At 39.5% G+C, this 22,198-nt stretch overlaps 1 protein-coding gene and 1 long non-coding RNA gene across 5 annotated transcripts in view; one reads left to right on the forward strand and one right to left on the reverse strand.

Moving 5' to 3' along the window:
• Positions 1–8,434, reverse strand: part of LOC148778832 (uncharacterized) — a 34,201-nt gene extending 25,767 nt beyond the window's left edge. Inside the window, exon 1 of the long non-coding RNA XR_016038886.1 lies at positions 8,343–8,434. This is a non-coding gene — a long non-coding RNA (uncharacterized LOC148778832). The remainder of the gene's footprint in view (positions 1–8,342) is intronic.
• A 55-nt stretch (positions 8,435–8,489) lies between these two features.
• LOC148778833 (uncharacterized) overlaps positions 8,490–22,198 on the forward strand; it is a 94,962-nt gene continuing 81,253 nt past the window's right edge. For 3 of the 4 annotated variants that reach the window (XR_016038109.1, XR_016038112.1, XM_088839092.1), the window contains exon 1: positions 8,490–8,603. The gene's annotated coding sequence lies outside the window, so the exon portion shown is untranslated. Of the gene's footprint in view, positions 8,604–11,886; positions 12,019–22,198 lie in introns of all 4 variants that reach the window. The other variant, XR_016038110.1, reaches the window with a different exon arrangement.

Consider the following 22,198-nt stretch of genomic DNA (forward strand, 5'->3'; position numbering starts at 1 on the left):
TCAGAGGAGGAGACCCTTTCCCTCTACCATTAATAAATTATCAGGGCCCCTAGAGAGGTATACCAAGAGTTGGAAATGTTTGTCTACAATCAGTAAGAAAAGAATCTTGGGTTTGGCTGGCTGCAAATTCCTACATGAAAAGAAGCTCTCAAGTTTTGATGAACACTGCTTCCAAGACTTGAAATTTTTTTTTAATGAAGTGGTATATTTTCTGAGTTACTGTTATACTAAAAGCAGAGACAAAGCAAGGATTGCAGATCTGATATAGAAGGAAAGGGTGAGTCAAAGAAGAAACTTGGTCAGAGAACTGGAAAAGATTAAAGAACATGGGACTTGAGGTTGATTGTTGATAAGTGAATTTGTAGCTCCTAGGAAAGTGGAAAATACAAGGAATTCTAGGGCCAAGAATTACGGAGCCAGGAATTAGATAGAAATGATTGGCATCCATCTGCTATGTGAAGTGGCCTTGTTCTACCTGGGGTTGAGCTAAAAGATAGTACCTGCACTGTGAGGATCCAGGGAAAGGACATAGTGGAGAAACATTCTCTTAGAGGCATTTCATGATAAAGGGGAATGGTGGTGGCAGGAAGTTCTAGAAGCTTGCTCACCCAAGACCAAGCAGTGTTAGGCATGCAGAGAGATTGATGGTGCTAACTGGTACAGCGAGGGTGGATTATGATTATCTCTATATATCACATTGCACAACTCTAGGGGGCACTACTCACTTGGTAGCATATGTAAATGGGATTGTGTTCCAAGGAGCAACAGTCACATAGAAACTACTCCAATCACCTAGACAACATTCTCCATTGCGCTATTCCAGAATGCCCCTCCAACCCCCTGAAAGAGTTCAATGAGGTGTACTGTCTGCTAGGGATTTGGACATCTTGGGTTTTGGTGTTAGGATTCTTTGAGTTTCAAATAGAAACTCAACCCAAACAGCTTAAACAGCAGAGATGATGTATGGCTTCACTGCTGTGCATTCTGGGGACAGAGCTGGCCTCTATTTCCCTCCCTTGGCATTGCCTTCCTCTGGGTGCTAATATTATTATCTCCTGTTTCTTGGTTTCCTTGTGCTTTATGTGTGTGATGAAGGTAGGAAGGGGTGTGTTTGTGTGTTGGGAGTGTCTTCGTGTGAGTAACTTTCTTTGGCAACCTCCCCTCCCCCCAAGACCACATGAAAAAGTAAAGAAAAGCCGTTTATTCTAGGGAAGGCATATTGTTATCTTCTGGATTATGGAAGATGTGAAGATGACATATAAAACATCCATGAACGAACTTGAACAGGATTGCAGGTGGGCCATTAATTATCACATAATGTTAAAAATTACTTCCTTGAAACATTTTTTTCTTCCTTGTTGTGAAGTAATTCTATTATATTCTCAGAGAAACCTGACATGAAAAATTCGGTTTAAAAGTCTTCTTTCAAGGTCAGTTTGCAGACTTAATTAATATGGATCGGTGAGTGATTATGCAATTCTCCTAGAAACAAATATTACTGGATTAGGTTATAATAAGTATTTTATAGAGGAAGTCAATACACAGAGTGTGTTTTCAGTCTTTGTCATCTGGTTCTAGTCTCTGTTTGGCAACACGATTTTATACGTGGCTCTGTTAGTGCAGCCAAAAACCTTGCATACTTCACAACTTGCCACTCTTTTCAAAGATTTAGTTAGAGACTGAAGCTTATAGCACATGCTGCTGGATTAAGCATCTAAAGTGAGAGTCTCATGGGCCTAAAATATCTCTTGTACCCACACATTTCCTGGTAGGCCGAACTTCACAAAATAAACATAGATGACCTCTCATCCATCCAGTCTTCCGGAAAGTTTAGAAATGATGCAACCTTTTGGCAATATGACATGACACATTGCTTTACTTGTGCAGAGCATGAACTTCCTTCATTCTGCACAACCCCAGACAAACAAGCATTTACATTAGCATTGCCCGGATTCTGAAACAAAATCTTATCGACTTTAATGAAACTAGACATTAAATAAACGGCCTCGCTTTGGGAAGAGTGAGTTGACATGTGACAACAGGGGAAGTCTGTGGTTGCTTCATAGTGACATCCAAGACTTTTGAGAAAGTAGAAGCTAGTTTTTCTGTAAATACCTTGGTTTCCTTTCCTTTCTTCATCCCACCTACCCCTCCCCACAACCCTGTGTGCAGGAATAGCAATGTCTGGAATCAATATAGTGCTCTGCTTCTGAAAGGTTGAGCAGGCTGGCTTGGCTCTTTCCCTTGGAGGGAGAGTGTGAGCTATGAGATCGCCTACTTCTCCTCTGCCTGATTTTGTCTCTCTACCGATAACCTAGCTCTCAACTCAGTTTCTCTTTCTGTAATGGCTTCTTCTGGTTTCTCTTATTCAATAAATATAAATAAATCATTGACTTTTAAATTAGTGTGCCATGTGTATCTCTGAACCCTTTTTGATGATTCCAAGTATTTTTCGTTGCCTCCAAGAAGGGATAGATGTGCCCTCACTGTTTCCAAGGGGTTTTTGTTTTGTTTTTGAAGGTTTTCTTTCCTCTGAAATTGCCTGATTCCTCATTTTCTCGACTCCTAAGAGATAATCTATGCTTAGAAGTGTCACGGTGTCATCCATGGTATATAACTAGGTAGAAATTGGTCAAAGAACTCTGGACAAAGATGATTTCAAACTAGTTTACTTATAAAGCTGTATGCACTCAGTTCCCAACTTACGTCTCCAGCCTGTTACTCCTTGTAACGCATCCCATATGACAATACTTCTCAAATTTTACAAAGTGAAGAACCCGCTGTTTTCATTTCCCGTCTGTCAAGGTCAGCTATGTGGTCCTACTGTGAAGGATTAGTGTGCAGTTTGGGTGACCTACCTACACACAGACATGATCACCTTTGCTCTATATCTTGTCCAAGGACTGGAGGCCAACAACCACATAATGTTAGGTTGCTAACATTTCTACAGCACACTCTCTCTTTCTTTCCTTGTACCATCATAGATAACAACCCACAGCCCACTGACTACCTTTGAGCAACATAGCCATTCTACCAGGTTCTTACCGTTTTCTTTTTTTTTTTTTTTACAAAGCTTGAAGGTTATTGCTTTTGAAATTTGACCTAGGTGTTCTCAGTCTGGGTGCCCTCATTCTCCTTGCTTTGCCTGGCCTGTCCCTACTTGTCTTTGAAGGTCCACATAAAATTTCTTTTATGAAGAAATAATTCATATAACATTCACCATTTTAATGTGTAAAATTCAGTGGTTTTTAGCACATCCCTAAAACAGCAGAGACATTACTTTGCCAACCAAGGTCCGTCTAGTCAAGGCTGTGGTTTTTCCCGCGGTCATGTATGGATGTGAGAGTTGGACTGTGAAGAAAGCTGATCGCCGAAGAATTGATGCTTTTGAACTGTGGTGCTGGAGAAGACTCTTGAGAGTCCCTTGGACTGCAAGGAGATCCAACCAGTCCATTCTAAAGGAGATCAGTCCTGGGTGTACATTGGAGGGACTGACGCTGAAACTGCAATACTTTGGCCACCTCATGCGATGAGTTGACTCACTGGAAAAGACTCTGACGCTGGGAGGGATTGGAGGCAGGAGGAGAAGGGGACGACAGAGAATGAGATGGCTGGATGGCATCACCGACTCGATGGAGGTGGGTTTGAGTGAACTCCGAGAGTTGGTGATGGACAGGGAGGCCTGACGTGCTGTGATTCATGGGGTCGCAAAGAGTCGGACACGACTGAGCAACTTAACTGAACTGAACTGAACTGATACCACATTTTGCTTTTCAGTTCAGTTGCTCAGTCATGTCCAACTCTTTGCGACCCCATGAATCACAGCACGTCAGGCCTCCCTGTCCATCACCAACTCTCGGAGTTCACTCAAACCCACCTCCATCGAGTCGGTGATGCCATCCAGCCATCTCATTCTCTGTCGTCCCCTTCTCCTCCTGCCTCCAATCCCTCCCAGCATCAGAGTCTTTTCCAGTGAGTCAACTCATCGCATGAGGTGGCCAATGTATTGGAGTTTCAGCATCAGTCCCTCCAATGAACACCCAGGATTGATCTCCTTTAGAATGGACTGGTTGAACCTCCTTGCAGTCCAAGGGACTCTCAAGAGTCTTCTCCAGCACCACAGTTCAAAAGCATCAATTCTTTGGTGATCAGCTTTCTTCACAGTCCATCTCTCACATCCATACACGATCATGGGAAAAACCATAGCCTTGACTAGACGGACCTTTGTTGGCAAAGTAATGTCTCTGCTTTTTAATATGCTATTTAGGTTGGTCATAACTTTCCTTCCAAGGAGCAAGCGTCTTTTAATTCCACAGCAATTAATGGATATTTGGGTTGTTTCCACTTTTTGACTATTACAAATAACTGGTAATTATAGATACTGTCTTTATTATGGACATATGTTTTCATTTCTCCTAACTATACATTCATTTCTCTTGACTTGAAGTCCAATTGCTGGATCATATAGTACCTCTATGTTTAATATTGTAAGAAACTGCTAAACTCTTTCCAAGGTGTCTACACCATTTTACATTCCTGCCAGAAACATGAATTCCAATTTCTCTACATTCCTGCCAACACCTGTTATTTTTGTTTTTTCTTTTTTGAAAAAAACTATAGCTCTTCTAGTGGGCACCATAAATATTTTTCTTCTGGGATTTCATCTCTGATTCTTTCTCCTCCCAGGAAGAATCAACCCCTTTTTCCACTTGGCTCTAACAAGAATATATAATACAGTAATTACAAGAATAACTAGTTTTGGATACTGTTGGTGCTAGGTACTATGCTAAGTATTTTACATGTGTGAGCTCACTAAATCGTCACACAATCTTTTATGAAGTCAGTTTTATTATCTGCATTTTACAGATGAGGGATCAAGCAGAGAGAGTAAATTGTCTAAAATCACACTCCTACAAGAGTGAAAGCTGGAATTTGAACTCCTGGGCATATGCGACCCCAGAGCCAATTCTCTTAACTCTTAGGCTTTCTATAAATGTAAGTTACTAGTATTACATTCTCTATTTTAGAGCAGGCCCATGCTGTCCTATTAGAACTAGCAACATTTCATTTCTAAAGATATGGTAGAACTTTAGTTTACTCAAGAGAATTGCAGCAAAGTACTGTCAACAGTTCTTACTTTTCCATTCAGAATCTTACAAGACAAATAAATTATCCCAATCCTAAAGCTCACATCATACCCAGTATCTAAAACCCTGCAAAATGTCATTTGTTTATCCCCAGTCATCTACCAATCCTATCATACAAATGAAGACATTTGTTGCCATTTGAAGCAACATGGATAGACCTAGAGATTATCATATCACATATATGTGGAATCCAAAATATGATACAAACATACTTATTTACAAAACAATGAATGTTAGTGTATAGGAATGCAAGGGATTTCTGTGTGTTGATTTTATATCCTGCAACTTGACTGTAATCATTGATTAGCTCTAGTAGTTTTCTGGTAGAGTCTTTAGGGTTTTCTGTGTAGAGGATCATGTCATCAGCGAACAGTGAAAGTTTTACTTCTTCTTTTCCAATTTGTATTCCTTTTATGTCTTTTTCTGCTTTTTGAATCAGTTCTAATGAGGTGAATGAAACTGGAGCCTATTATACAGTGAAGTAAGCCAGAAAGAAAAACACCAATACAGTATACTAACACATATATATGGAATCTAGAAAGATGCAAATGACAACCCTGTATATGAGACAGCAAAAGAGACACAGATGTATAGAACAGTTTTTGGGACTCTGTGGGAGAAGGTGAGGGTGGGATGATTTGGGAGAATGGCATTGAAACATGTATGTTGTCATATGCGAAACGAATCTCCAGTTCAGGGTCGATGCATGTTACAGGATGCTCGGGGCTGGTGTGCGGGGATGACCCAGAGGGAGGATAAAAGGAGGAGGGAGGTGGGAGGGGGGTTCAGGAGGGGGAACTCATGTACACTCGGGGCGAATTCAAGTCAATGTATGGCAAAACCAACCAATATAATATTGTAAACAATTAGCCTCCAATTAAAAAAAAAAAAAGAAAGAAAAAACAAAAACAGACTCACAGACATAGAAAACAAACTTATGTTTACCAAAGAAAAGAGAGTGGAGGAGGGATAAATTATGAGTTTAGGATTAGCAAATAAAAACTACTATACAGAAAATAGACAAACAATAAGGTCCTGCTGTATAGGGCAGGGAACTATATTCAATATCCTATAATAAACCATAATGGAAAAGAATATATGTATATATATATTTAAAACTCAATCACTTTGCTATACTACAGAAACTAACACAACATTGTAAATCAACTATACTTCAATAAAAATATAAACAAATGAAGACATGTATTGATTTCATCTTTGAGTTTGATCTTGAAGAAGACTAGTAATATGTCTTCACCAGTTGATATATGCCACTAAGATATTCTTTTCTCTCAGTGATCTCCTCCTTCCCTTTGGAAAATAAGAGGATTCAAGACACCACTTCACTACTAGGAAAACCTTTGTCATCTTTTGTTCTTATACCTTTTCATCACACACAATCCCTAATTATTACGTTACTAAATGTTTCCTGATGCATGGGCATAGACTCTACCTCTTATTAGAGGGATGTAAGTGTATGTGTGTGTGTGTTTATCTATGTCTATAGATCCAGCTGTATTCTGCAGTTATCACAATAATAATTTAAGACGTATTTTACTATCACTAATTTATAGAAAATGCAATGGAGGTATGGAGAAATTCAGAAATTTGCCTAAAATCACAGCTCTAATAGTAAAGTAAATCTTATAATAAAGGGCTTATTTAACTTGTTTGATCATCAAAATCTTCCCTCCCCACATTAAAATAAATTCTATAAATAATTCAGGAGTCTGTGTAACACAATCTCCCTTCCCCCAACTTTTGTTACCCCCTGTGAAGCCTTCCCAGAAGGAGTTAATCACTTCCTCCTCCTTCCTGCTTTGGTCATAGTGTGTCATAACATTAAAAATGCTGTGTTGTAATTTATTTGTTTACATGTCTAACTTTTTCCGAGGGCAAGGGCCATGTCTTATTTTTCTTTGTATCTCCAAAACTAAAAAGTGCCCAATCAATGTTTATTGATTTGAATAAATTTTATTGAGATCTGTCACAGTCATATTTGACACTCATAAATTACTCAGAACCCCTGGTGAGGACAGCAACGCACATTGCTCTGGAACAGGGAAGAAGGAAAATAAGCTCAGCACATTTCTGTGCTTCTTGAGATGAAAATCCAACATCCATAAATATCTTTAGCTAAGGAGGCCCTATGGTTAGTGTGGGCTCTGGACTGGCATGCATTCTCACCAGACAAATCTGCCAAGATGAAGAGTCAACTTATTTGAGTGAGCATATGCCAGTATGACTTCAAAGAATACGCTATTATGCCATTCTGGTCTGTCCATTTTTTTAAAAAATTATTTTCTTTCCAAAAATGCTTTGTTTTCTTCTCATGCTTTGATCCAGCAGCAGAATTGCTGCTGAGTCATTTCAGTCGTGTCTGACTCAGTGTGGCCTTATGGACTGCAGCCTGCCAGGCTGTCCATGGGATTCTCTAGGCAAGGGTACTAGAGTGGGTTGCCATGCCCTCCTCCAGGGGATCTTCCCAACCCAGGGATCAAATCCAGGTCTCCCACATTGCAGGCAGATTCTTTACCAGCTGAGCCACAAGGGAAGCCCATGAATACTGGAGTGGGTAGCCTATCACTTCTCCAGCAGATCTTCCCGACCCAGGAATCGAACCAGGGTCTCCTCATTGCAGGCAGATTCTTTACCAACTGAGTTATGAGGGAAGCCCTCATTGTCCACACTTTTCCTCTGTACACAGGTCCATGCCCTGACTCCCTTCTTCCCCCAACCTCTGACTTTTCCTAAGTCCATTTCTATGTTTGCTCTCCAAACACATTCTAGGTCACCCTCTGTTTTCATTCTGCATATCAGGTATGCATGTTGCTATGGATTAATACAACATCCTCATGAAGAAGGACATTTCACACAAGTCAACTGATATACCTCAGGTCCCATAGGAAGGTGAAAACTAAACCCAGAATCCAGATTTCCTGACCTATATTTCCCACTAGTTTTCACTCTCACTGTATTTTTTATTGTTCTTATTGTTAAAACTTCATGTGTTAACACCCCACCCACCTCAACAAAACTTTATATACGAAGAGAAAAACATGAAAAGTTCTTTTTCCACAGATATTCATGGAATGGAAATTGTGAAGAAAACTGTGAAAAGTCTCCAAGTTATATTCATTATTTGTCCAAAGGGCTAGGCTAGGTTAAGTACACAGGAAAGGGTAGTCTTCTTACCTCCTGAGGGTGGACCATGTCATCTGAAGAGGCCATTATCTGGCCATCCCTAAAACTCACGCAGGTGGTGATCTCATCTTTCTCCAAGCAAATGTGGCCTTTACTAAAAGGGCAGACACCCCCCAGGGAGCAGGCAGGCGGGCCAGGATGTGGGGAGGGTGATTCAGCAGGTAACAGCAGTTCCTCTCAAGCCTCCCTGCAGAAACACCAAAGAAGCTGACCCTCTCAGTCGTTTCAGGGAGAGAGCCCAAACTCCTAGCTGTAAGTACTATTTCCCTCAAGGTGAATTCTCTGTTTGCCCCTTTCAGAGAAAAGTTTCATATCTTGATTCAGACAAATCTGAAAATTCCTTATAAATTTGATCACTGTAATATGGTTCCTTTTCTTTTATTATGAAAAGGATTGTTAGTAAGCCCCTTCCAACTTTATTCTGGAGTGCTTCCCCAGTTGCTCAGTGGTAAAAAATCTGCCTGCAATGCAGAAGCCACAGGAGACTTGGGGTCAATCTCTGGGTCACGGTGATCCCCTGGAGGAGGGCATGGCAATCCACTCCAGTAATCTTGCCTGGAGAATCCCATGGACAGAGGAACCTAGCGGGCTACAGTCCATGGGGTCTCAAAGAGTCAGACACAATGGAAGCAACTGAGCATGTATGCAGACATAGGTTGGAGAACCCCAATATCCAGCATGGTATGGGGCCCACATCAAGTGGTTGAGACATGTTTGTTGAGGAAGGGAGGAGAGAAATGGGAAATACTAAAAGGATCTCTCCTTGAATTTCCTTGCTCTATTCTGAGTTTAAGAAGCATATAAATATGATGCTTTACCAAAACTCTAAATGTAGCTATTTATATCCAAAAGATTGTAATAAATAAAATTAATATGAAATGACTTGATTTTTTTTTCTTACTGCAAGGCACTTGGATCACAAGAATTGAAATTTTGTTCCCTTGAAGCATATTTTAAAGTACGCTTTTTCCTTTCTCAGAGCATATTTTTAGACTAAGCATTAACATGCAAATTATATGGATAAACCCTCTCCCCCCACAGCCTTCATAATAGCCTGTGAAAAAATCAGACCACAAGGGCACAAAGACGGTCTCATTACTTTTAACCTTTGGGGAGAGCGGCTTCATCTGCTGTTCAGAGTTTGCTTGGGTATCAAACTAAAAACATACCTATGCCTCCGAAGGCTTGGCTGGTTCACACTCCCACACATACCAAGGTGCTCTTTGGACTCTGCTATGGAGACAGTCTGGAAATTAATGACACAGGCTGAGAATGACAAAGAGAGGTGGAAGGGGTTTCTGAAATGTCAGGGACCCCTCCTGCTGACACTTTCCCAATGACTTGCCAGGGGCTTTTCTCTGTGGTGCTGGAGTTGGACTTTCCCATAGGTAAACTGGACATTCAGTGTGCATCAGGGGCTCCTGCTTCTCTTGGAGGCCCTAGAGTGAGAGTGGAACCCATCTGGAGGTTGGAGGTGTCACCCGCTGTCAGTGACTTTAGGAGGAAGGTCCTGATCTGGTGTCAGGCATTGATGAGGGAGGTGAAGTTCAGTGCTTCCAAGGGTTTCTTGGCCCCAGCCTGAGAGAGGAACTGGTTCCTGTCATTTCCCTGCTTTAAAAGCCACTTTGGGCCTTCGCTACACATAGGCAAAGTCTGAATTACTGCATATAAGATAGCCTTAAAAAACTGGCTCTAACTGACCTGTCCTCTCTTCTTTCTTGACACTTGTGTGACTTGTCTTGCCCCAGGACCCTACACTGTCAGCCACTGCAGATCTTTGCTGGTCTCCAGAACACTCAGCGCCACTGCACAGGCTCTCTTCCTTGGCCCACCAGCTTCACTGATTATAAACTCATCCTTGGGAACCATTCAGCTGTAGGCATCTCGAATTCCCTCCCGACTTGTCTAAAAATCTCCACTGTGAGGCTTATTCCGTTGGGGCGGGATTAATTTCTTAAATTTCTGAATCTTCTACCATACTAGCAACTCCTTGAAGGCAGGGGCTGTATCCATTTTTCTTTGAATTCTCATCTTCTACAAAGGTCCTGGTGAGGGCAGTTATTTTAGTGCAAGATATACATTATTACACTCTGGTCATATTCAATCTGCTCCTGTTCTGAAGGCAAATAACTAGGAAGTAGCATGACTCCTGGGGGAGTTCCAAGCAGGGACTGCCAACCTTCCTATAAATTCTGATTGGGACTTTATCTCCCTCAAAGGTAGGAGTTAAGGTTAAACATATTTTCCTTTTGTAAACAATATCAATTCAAATTATAATGCAACTCTGAAGCAGAGACTGCTGGAATGAGAGTTAATAAAATTGGACTCTAGCCTTAGCTCGGATACTAAATAATTGTGCACCACTGGAGAGATTATTTGGCCTCTCTGACCATCAGTTTCTTCATCTATAAAATTCAGAATTTGATCTGGGTGATTTCTAATGAATATCCACAGTCTCCTATGCGGCAAAAATTCTCTGGAGGGGTTTGAAGAAAAGGAAAAGTGAAAAGGAACGGAGCAATCCAGATTTTTAGATGCAAGCTGGTTTGTGAAAGCACCTAACACAAGCCTGTGCACAGAGAGTCCTCAAGAGATGAAGGGTGTATTTCTCCCTAATGACTTTATTTCTATACCTTGTGGTGCCAGGGAAACCAGACTTACCCTGTTTATCCCACTACCCTGATCTAGAGCTTCATCTCCCTTAAAAAGTTTCATTTCCCCCCTCAACTGTGGTGGGTGACCTTATAGGAGGTGAGCGCAGAGCAGTCAGTGGGAGGTGTTATTGACTGAACTGTGTCACCTAAAAAAGGTATGCTGCAGTCCTAACCCCTGGTACTTCTGAATCTGACCTTATTTGAAAATAGGCCCACTACAGAAGTAATCGAGTTAAAATGAAGTCATTAAGGTGGGCCCTAAACCAATATGACTGGTGTCCTTATAAAATGGGGAAAATTGGACATAAAGCCAGACACACACAGAGAACATGCTGTGAAGACACACAGGGAGGAGACAGTTGTGTGACGGAAGTGATGCATCTATGATCCAAAGGACGCCAAGGATTGTTGGCAAACACCAGACACTTGCGGCAAGAAAAGGTTCTCCCCTAGAGCTGTCAGACAGAGCCTGGCCTTGATTTTGGACTTCAGGTTTCCAGAACTGTGAGACAACAAATTTCTGTTGCTTTAAGCCACCCAATTTCTGCTATTTTATAATAGCAGTCCTGTCAAACTAATATAAGATTCAAGTTGAGCTGTGTGGGCAGCTTAGAGAAAGAGTGGGGTGTGTGTGTGTGGTGTAGGCGTTAGAAGGTAATTTACATCATGGGCACGTGGCATACGAGTCCTGGAAAACTAAGCAGACACTAATTGTCAAAAATGACATATCTATTAGCAGATTCTATCTATCCTTTCTTCTTCCCTTTTCACTCTTCTTTCTTTTACTGCCTTGCTGAGGCTTCCTAACTCTCCCTTACTGCCTCTCTGCAACCCTGCATTGGCTCCTTTAAAAGAGACATTTTACTCTGATGTTTACTTAGAAATGTTAGTACCACACAATCCAGCATGGTTGAAGAGGCCTCAGAGTGAGGAGAGAGACCAAGCCCTCCTGCTTGGAGGAGATTTCAGAAGGCTCAGACTCTGGTGGCACCAGCAAAAGGAAGCCAACTAAGGTAAACGTTTTTTTCTAGTTCGTAAATCCTCCTTGTGAAACTAGTATAATAGATGCTGTATGAGAACTCTGCTGGATTCTCCCTTTTGGAATCTTTGGGGCGCCTGACATAACCCTCACCCTCCGCACAGTGGAGGACAGAGAGGCCTCCCTCTGTGTGCTCCATCACAACTTTCCACTGAATCTGGGTTTGGGCTGCCTGATTTGAATGGGGGATTGTTCAATGTAGCCAGTGACTGGCAGAGTTGCCAGTTCCAACACTTAGAAAATACAGTACTGCTTTTAAAGTGGAGTCGAAGGGCGTTGAAGCAAGGATGCAGGGGTTCCTTGTCAAATACACTGCCCATCTGTCCTGGCTCTCCTTGGAGGCAGGGAGTGGGGAGTGGGGGTGGGGGTGGGGGCGGTGGGGTTGAGGCTTCCCGAAGGCAGAGAAATGGTCTCCCAACCTCCATGTCTAAACTAGCAAAAATGGGGGAGGAGGCCTAATTCACCTCTGTGCTCTGGAACAGACCATCTATTGGGCAAAGTGGTAGTTCCTGTCCCATTAGCTCACTCCCAAAGTTGGTATTTATAGATTAACAGCAGCCTAGATGGACCAGAAGTATTCGGTATGTACTCTAAATTAAGTGCTATGAAAGAGATATCATCTCTGAGATCAAAAAGAAAGTTCCATTCTCTAAGAAGCGGTGAAGAAATTATACACATAATTTCTCTCCTGAGATCTGATGTAATTATATGGTTAAATATTCATATTTTAATTATTGGAAAGAAATATATTAATGAATTGTTACTGAAATATTTTCCATATAGAGTCAAGTGGGAAAAACCTAAAGATTCAGTTTTTTTCTGTACTTGCAAAGAAACAAATTTTATTGTTTGCTGGGGCAAGAACATTTTTTATACAAGAAATGAAATTTTTCAGCTGCCTGAATGACCTGACTGTCACTGAATAAAACCTTGCTAGGAAGCCCATTTGCTACTATTAGTCAGCTTCCAACTTCCACAAGAGTGTTGGATGCAGAGATAAACAAATAGAGATTCCTTAAAAAGGACCACTGTTTTGCTGGTGCTCGGTAGAAGGCAGAATGGGATGGGCTTTGACTATCCTCTGGGGTTCAGACAATTCACTTAAGAAACAAACAAAACAAATCTAAGCCATTTCTCTTTCAACATCCTCATGAAGTGCTGGGGAAGGGATTCTCACATAAACAAATCTGCTGTTTCTAGCCACTGGTAACATCATTCCTTCATGAAACGGGTTGAATTAAAGTGTTAGAAATACCTATTCTACCAGTCTTCAGGGTGAAAGAAGCAATACAGAAATCATAACCATATTGACTTTCTAGATGAACCCCAATAGGGGTAGAAACAACATTGTTTTGAGAGAACTCACCATGAATGGGTCTTGTAAAGGCCAACAAATATACCTCATTGAAAAGGAGGTATATTTTTCTATTGTTCTAACTATTCTGTACAGCAGGAAAATGGAGAATAATATTCAAGACATCTGCAAAGGAAACAAGCCCCAAAACTGCCTTATTTGGTGATTTGGTCAAAAAGGACACCTGCCTCACTCACCAAATAAACAGCTTTTTTTTCCAGCCTTTTTACAAGATCAAGCCCTGCTACTCTGAGGAATGAATCAGAGGTCTATTGCATTTACCACAAAAACAACTAATTGGAGGAAGTGCTTTACCTCTTTCTAATTTTATCACATTAGAAGTGCAAAGATTACAAGATCTAATTCTTATTGCCTTATCGATCAAGTCTGAACGCTATGTTCTTATTAAAGAAACAATGCTTTGTTCTCAAATTCTCAAAATGAGAAGGCCAGAGTTACTTAATCAAATCTATAGTAGGAAGTGCAGAGCTGAACAATGCACTAGCTGGTGTATTTTGACTTCACTATCTCCATGGTAACATGCATGAACAAATTTTTTGAATCATATGAATGATTTGTCGTTAGGGTAGGAACCTGCCAGATATTAGTCTAATTGGTTTTTAAGTTAATGATATTTTAGATACTTAAAATGTTTTCCCAGGAATTCTCATGCAAAAAACTATTTACTGCCTTTTGTATAATTAAAAGTACATGCTTTTAGAGTAAACCACTTGTGGATTGAGAATTACTAACTTGCATAAATTAAAGTGGTTAGCATTTTAGCAAAGGTTGTGTTGGTTAGAAGCCAAAACAACTGTTAAAAAGTGAAAATTTCAGTTTAGCTATTTGATATCATGTGAATCTCATTTTTTTATCTTAAAATATACATAGATATTTTAAAATTATATATTTATCTGATTTTAGTACATTCATACTAATCTATGTAGACTATATACTTAAAGAATTAACTGAAGTGCTATGAGGGGCAAAACCCCTGGAATCAAGGGGATGTTAAACGTGACTCTAAGGACACTGAAGTCTAAGAACTCACTCAAGACATGTTCGATCTGGAATATCTGGAAACTGTCTTCAAGCAAAGGAGAAACTGTCCTATTGACAAAGGACAAATACCTGTTGTTGTTCAGTTGCTGTCGAGTCTGACTCTTCGTGATCCCATGGACTGCAGCATGCCAGGCTTCCCTGTACTTCACTATCTCCTAGAGCTTGCTCAAATTCTTGTCCACTGAGTCAGTGATGCCATCCAACCATCTCATCCTCTGCCAGTTCCTGTTCCTCCTTCTCTCAATCTTTCCCAGCATCAAGGTATTGTCCAATTAATCGACTCTGCATCAGGTAGCCGAAGTATTAGAGCTTCAGCTTCAGTCCTTCCAATGAATATTCAGGACTGATTTCCTTTAGGATTGACTGGTTGGATCTCCTTGTAATCCAAAGGACTCTGATGAGTCTTCTCCAATCACAGTTCAAAATCATTTCTTTGGCACTCAGCCTTCTGTATGGTAAAACTCTCACATCCATACATGACTACTAGAAAAACCAGAGCTTTGACTCTATGGACCTTTGTTGGCAAATAATGTCTCTGCTTTTTAATGCGCTGTCAAGGTTTGTTATAGCTTTTCTTCCAAGGAGCAAGTGTCTTTTAATTTCATGGCTGTAGTCACTGTCCACAGTGTGAAGGCACAGGAAAAATTGCTTGAGAACCAACTGCAATCTAAGGGCCAAAATACCAATCGGTGCCAGAAATTGCACAGAGTGTGCTGGAGGCATAGGGAACCTCCTTTTGCCCTATAAGTTCAATTCATGGTTTGCTAGGGTAATGACAAAGACGGTAGTGAAGAGTCAAAAAAAAAAAAGTGAAAAACCTGAGCTGAGTACATGGATGAGAACAGCAGAACCCTCTCTGCAACTGCTGTTAAATGACTAGAGACAAAGAAGCAGTTGTTCCTGCACCAACTAGTTCGTGATTCTGAGAAAAGGATCAACAGACAAAGCAGGTCTGGCATGATGGGAAAGGGAAAAAAAACTGCCTGAGAGAGAATTCCCTTAGATTCTCAAGGGTCTTTCACAATCAGTCAGTGAGGAAGGCTGGAGACCTTGCTGAAGAAACATTCTGTATATTTCACTGTGAACACACTCACACAGACTCATGCTTATATGCACCGTTTACTAAACACATTCCATAGCGTAGTGTCATCATTTTCAGTTAAGAAAACTTCCATAAGGTTCTTGGAAGTTCTGAACTTTAAGACAATATTTTCAAGGATACACAGCTGATCCAGGAATCTTTGAGTGACAGTTTTAGTCACAATTCTGCCTCTCAAAGTAGGCAAACTATTCAGAGAACTTTTTACAGCACTGTGCCTGAAGCCATCCTGTACTTGAGCGTACTGCATGAGTGCCGTGGGGATGGTGGCCAATCCAAAAAGGAGTCTGGCTTCTAGTCAGTTCACAAACCAGAAAACACGGATTCAACAGATCGACAAGACTGCAAAATGGATATTCTTCTGGCACTGGGAACAAGGATAGAGTAATTCCTTCCTCTCATTTACAACAGTTTGAGTAGCACTTAGAAATGTAAACAAATAGTTCAAGAGAGAAGATTTAAAATTAAGATTATGAAGTTAGCTGCTGGTTCTCATTTGTGTATATTACCAGTGCATATATTAGCAGTGTTTTCTAGGCTTCAGAAAATGCTTTTAAAATTACTGTGCTAAACGTAAAAGTTCAGGTTATGATGCTTCCAGAAGAAAACATAGAATATCACTGTGATCTTGGAGTTGGTAAAAGCTGCTTAAACACAACACAAAAAGCATTAAACATAAAAATAATAAATAGGATTTCATAAAAATAAAAACTCTGCACATCAAAATACACTGTTCAGAAAATAAAAAGTCAAGTCACAGACTGGGAGAAAGTAACTAAATATGTGTCTGACAGAATATGTAAAAAATTCATACAATCCAACAATAAAAGTACTTAATTTTTAAAATGGGCAAAAGATATGAGCAAATATTTCACAAAGGAAGATATATGGATGATCAAAAAGGACATAAAAAGATTCTCAGTATCATCAATCATTAAGAAAATGGACATAAAAACACAACAAGATACCATTTGCACCCATTAGAACAGCTAAATTTTTAAAAATTGGCCATACCAAGCGTTGGTGAGGATGTTGAACAACTGGGACTCATACATTGCTGGTAGGTATGTAAAATGGAGCAACCATTTTAAATACATTTGGACTTTTCAACTAAGCACAAACCTACCCTATGACCTAGCAATTCCATTCCTAGGTATTTATTCAAGAGAAATGAAAACAAAAAAACTGTATAAGAATTTATAGCAGCTTTGTTGGTAACATTCACAACCTGAAAACAGTTCAGGTGTTCATGAACAGGAGAATGGCTAAACAACAGTGGCATATCCATTCAATGGAATACATTTAGGAAGAAAAAAAAAAAAGAGTAACAACTACTTATACAAGCAACATAAAAAGCATGGCAAGTCAAAGAAGTCTTACACCAAAGAGTATATACTGTGTGATTCCATTGACATAAAGTTCTAGAACAGGTAAAACTAATTTGTGATAAAAAGTTCCTAACGGGTTGCCTATGGTGAGTGGATGTGGGGATTGACTGGGAAATTTCTAGCATAATGGAAATGTTTCATATCTTAGTATGAATTTGGGTAACATTTGCCTGAATTCATGAAAAGTACACTTAAGATTTATACTTGTCATTGTATATAAATCCCCCCCACAAAATCCAGAAACAAGTATTAACTCTTGTTAATGATACACACACGGAGAAGGCAATGGCAACCCACTCCAGTATTCCTGCCCGGAAAATCCCATGGACGGAGGAGCCTGGTAGGCTGCAGTCCATGGGGTCGCGAAGAGTTGGACACGTCTGAGCGATTTTACTTTCACTTTTCACTTTCAGGCACTGGAGAAGGAAATGGCAACCCATTCCAGTGTTCTTGCCTGGAGAATCCCAGGGACGGAGGAGCCTGGTGGGCTGCTGTCTATGGGGTCACATGGAGTCAGACACGACTGAAGCGACTTAGCAGCAGCAGCAGTGATACCCATTTTGAAGTGTTTAGCAGTAAAGTGTACCGACCTCTGCAACTGACTTTAAAAAGCATCCAAAAGTATAATGAATTGATGGATTATGGGAAATAGATATGTGATAAAGCAAATTGTCAAAATGTTACTGGCAGATTTAAGTGTCAGGTATTGTGAAATAGTTGTCTATTGTATTATATTTATACACTGGAGTGCTACTCAGCAATGAAAAAGAAAGAACCACTGATAAATATAATAAGACAGCTAAATCCCCAAAACTGTATGTGGCACCAAAGAAGTCAGAGACAAACTTCAGGAACAGGCCATCAGAACAGGTATTGCCTATGAGTAGTAGACATTGATTAAAAGGGGCATGATACAACTCTATGGGGTGATGGAATGTTTTATACTGTGATTAAAGTGATGGTTATTTAGATATATACATAGATCAAAACTCACTGAACTACAGACTTAAGATCTGGGAATTTCTGTATGTAAACCTCACTGGGGGTGGTGTGAGGGAAAGGCTGTGAAACAAAGATACCAAATTGTAAGTATAATTGTCTTCGTGTGACTACAGATGGCAATTTAGGGGCAAAAGAGAACCGTGAATAGGAGGAGGCAAATGTGAAAGTGTTAGTCTCTCAGTCGTGTCCTACTCTTTATGATCCCATGGTCTGTAGCCAGCCTGGTTCCTCCATCCATGGGATTCTCCAGGCAAGAATCCTGGAGTGGGTAGCCATTTCCTTCTCCAGGGGATCTTTCTGACACAGGGATCAAACCCGGGTCTCTCGCATTGCAGGCAGACTCTTTACCATCTGAGTCACCAGGAGGAGGCAAAGGTAACAGATTTCATGTCAGAAATCCAACTCTGAATAGTGAGACAGGTGTCTTCTTTGAGATGCCCTAAGACAGAAAAAAAGGCACTCCATATTTCAAGGTGTTATAAGATAGGAGAAAATAGTAATATCTTAGTTTGTGGATAATAGGAATCTCAGCCCCAACTTCAATTATATAGGATTATGGTCCCACTGGTACGTTTTCCCCTTGTTTTAGGAAATGAACAGATTAAGTTCTGGTAGGGAACGTAGATGTCAAATTGATGGATTGAAATAGTTGCCCTTTAATTCCCCCCAGGCCCTCTCTCCGACTCTATTTTATACAGAAGGCAAACAAGGTGGGCTAGCTGCTTTGTTTCCTAGCCCTCAGCAGGTTAGAAGCAGCACATTAGAAATGAGAAGGCAGTGAAATAGCCAGAGGCCGTCACTCAGAGAGCAAGTGACAGCTCACAGCAGGCAGAAAAGGATGAAATGAAGGGAGAAATATAAAAAGTCAACCTAAATACTCAAGCACACAACAGTAAGCAGGGGACCCCACAGCTCACTTTATTTAAATAACTCCTCACTGTACTGCAGCGCTTTACAGTTCAGTCTACAGTCTATTTTAATGTCCTAAACAAAGAACTAGGAATATAATTCATTTTCTGGGAAGCCAGAGAATTGCTGTAGCTTCCCTGAGTTATAATGCAATATGATTAGAATAATATTTAAACATCTTGATTAGAGCAATGAACTTTAATTAAAAAAAACTGTATCTGTAAAATACTTGTTCCCTGACAATAATGCATAATACTCCATTTTACTTCTTAAGATTTCCAGTGAAGGGTCACTCATCAAAATCATGTAACATTAGATGATAATATCTTGAAAAAGAAAAATAATAGCATTTATCTCTGCTATCAAGCTGATGTCTTGAAATTCTTATTTTCCAAAAGTTCGTGAAATGTCACCTCTATTATTCTAAAAGGGCTTTATATATTTAGACATGTCTTGGAATTTCTTTCTTCTGAATGTCAATTGTCCTACTAAAATCAGACCTCAAGCAATTTTTAAGCAGTTTTGTGAACAGGTGATCATTTTGTGCATTTTATACCAAGTAGTGTGAGGGCTGGAGCCAGATCCTACAGAGTCTCGAAAGACAATTATGGTATCTTTTCCCAACGCTGAGTTCAATGACTTCATGTAATTAGCCTGAAAACGGCTATGGTGGGAGTTTATACCATGAAATTAGCAAATACTATAAATCAGGACTATTCTCTTTTCTTCTTAGAGAGGTGGTTGTTAAACATTTACCAGCACAACATTGGTTCTATCAGATTTTTAAAATACATTGGATGGCCTTAGATTCAATTTCCACCACCTGTGGCTCTTTCCTTCCTAAGAAATGTAAATTATAACACCTAGTCCATCTAGTCAAGGCTATAGTTTTTCTAGTAATCATGTATGAATATGAGAGTTGGACTATAAAGAAAAGCGGAGCACTGAAGAATTGATACTTCTGAACTACGGTGTTGGAGAAGACTCTTGAGAGTCCCTTGGACAGCAGGGAGATCAAACTAGTCCATCCTAAAGGAAATCATCCTGAATATTCATTGGAAGGACTGGTGCTGAAGCTGAAACTCCAATACTTTGGTCACCTGATGCAAATAGCTGACTCACTTGAAAAGACCCTGATGCTGGGAAAGATTGAAGGTGGGAGGAGAAAAGGACGACAGAGGGTGAGATGGCTGGATGGCATCACCAACTCAATGGACATGAATTTGAGTAAAGAGTTGGTGATGGACAGGGAAGCCTGGTGTCCTGCAGTCCATGGGGTCACAAAGAGTCAGACACGACTGAGCGACTGAACTGACTGACTGAACTGAGTCTTCAACACAAATGGCAAGCCAAAAGAGCCTGTTTTGTTACTTACATTTTATTGGGAGCCTGATAATCCAGTTTAAATATTACTAGGCATTGGTGACAAAATAGATGGGAAATATGCTGAGCAAAAAAAAAAAAAAAAAGAAGTTGATTGTACTGTTATACAGTGTGATTCTAATAATACTTGTTTTAAGAAATGATATCCTTTGTTGGGTCCTTATAGGTCTTGGAAGAAATAGAAATATTGGGCTGCTGCCTTCATATTTAGGATAGTAGTGAATCACAAGCTTCCACAGAGACAGTTAGTTGTTTTTATATGGGAAGTTATACCCTTTGATTTTCTACATATTTGATGTTCTTGAGATTGGTAAGTTCATTAAAGCACTCACTCCACTGGTGAGTATTATTTGTGATTAAAGAGAATTCCTAAATATTATTGCTTATATAAACTCAACCTAATGACATATAACCTATTTGGGATATGAGTTTTGGCATGTGCTGGCCTATAGGCACCTACATATTGTTTATCAGGTTTTATTTCTTTGTAACAGCCATGAAATATTGACTAGGGCCAGAAATATCATTATTAGGAAAAAAAAAATCCAATTTTTTTTTTCCTCTTTAAATCTAAGAGAGAACTAGTTATATGCTTTCAAAGAGATTGATTGGCTATTCATCCCAGGCTCATATTTAACCCTGAAAAACAGCAGAGAATTTTGGATGAAAAATATGTGTTTATCTAATAAATTCTTACTTAATGCAGTCAGTTCATCAAACTCTCTGGACAGTTTCATCCAAAAACTGGAATTCACAAATGTTTATTGAATGCCTTTTCTAAGGAAATCACTCAGCTGGTCATTAAGGAAACATAGAAGGATAGCTGAGACGTGGTTCCTGCCTTCAAGGAATTTAATACATATTGAAGGATAGACATTCACCATGGTGTAATCAATCACTAATTAAACTTTTTTTTATTATACCACACTTCTGCTCATTCAAACCATCATATTTTGGTTTCATCTTTTATCTTTAGTTGTGGGAAAAATTTTATGCTAATTTTCAGGTCATTATCATCAATAGTTTCTCTGTAAATAGTAATTTTGGTGTGCCCATGAAAGGAGGTGGGTTCAGTCTTCCTACTCTGAATCTTCCAAAACAATATTTTAAAAAATACAATAAAATATTTACCCACAAAATATTAAATAGATTATTTCATGGTCAGAAAATATTTGAGAAAGTATAGAAATGTCAACTTCTTGAAGGGCAAGACCTTCTGTATCATGTGCCCAGTGAACATTTATAAAGAGTATTTGGTGAATGAATCTTGTTCTCTGTCATTTTAATAAACATTTATGACCACTGAGTCTTAAAGTAATGATTAAAGATCCCTGAAGAGTAAAATGTTAAATAAATAGATTATCTTCTAAAAGTATATGCTATTAAGTTTTCTAAAGTATTGCTTACACTTTCTTCCAATTTAGTTCAACTTTCAACAGGACATGAATATACTCTGGAGGAAAAAAAGAATCACTAAGACTTGTCATAGTGTACAAAATAGCAATTCTACTTAAAATGGAAAGTAGTAATCCCGTTACTTATTCTTCATTAAAATAACTAAGCACCCAGGTATTAATAAATATTAAAATATATACAGAAAAAAAGGAAATCTGAATTTCATATGTTTTAATAATTTGCCAACTCCCTTAAATTAGAATTTTATGAGAAAAAAAAAATAGAGAAAACAGGAAAGAAACGTGAAGTCAAAAAGAAAGCGTATTGAAATCCGGAAGAAATTTGGGTGAATCCCCAAAACTTGTGAATTTGCCAAAACATTTAAAAATCTTTTGTTTTTAAAATGATTTTGTTCCCTCTTCAGTGTGATTTACTTAACTCTACCCCAACAAATATCCCTGAGAACACAGGCACTAAATCTTTGAAGCCACAGTCACCCAGAGGCAAAGAAGCACTCCACTCCCAGGACCACTTTGCTGCTCACTATCCACCCCCAACACAA

This window comes from Moschus berezovskii, chromosome 1 (assembly GCF_049115385.1).
Source record: "Moschus berezovskii isolate FMDL1 chromosome 1, NW_MosBer_1.0, whole genome shotgun sequence".
NCBI lineage: Eukaryota > Metazoa > Chordata > Mammalia > Artiodactyla > Moschidae > Moschus > Moschus berezovskii.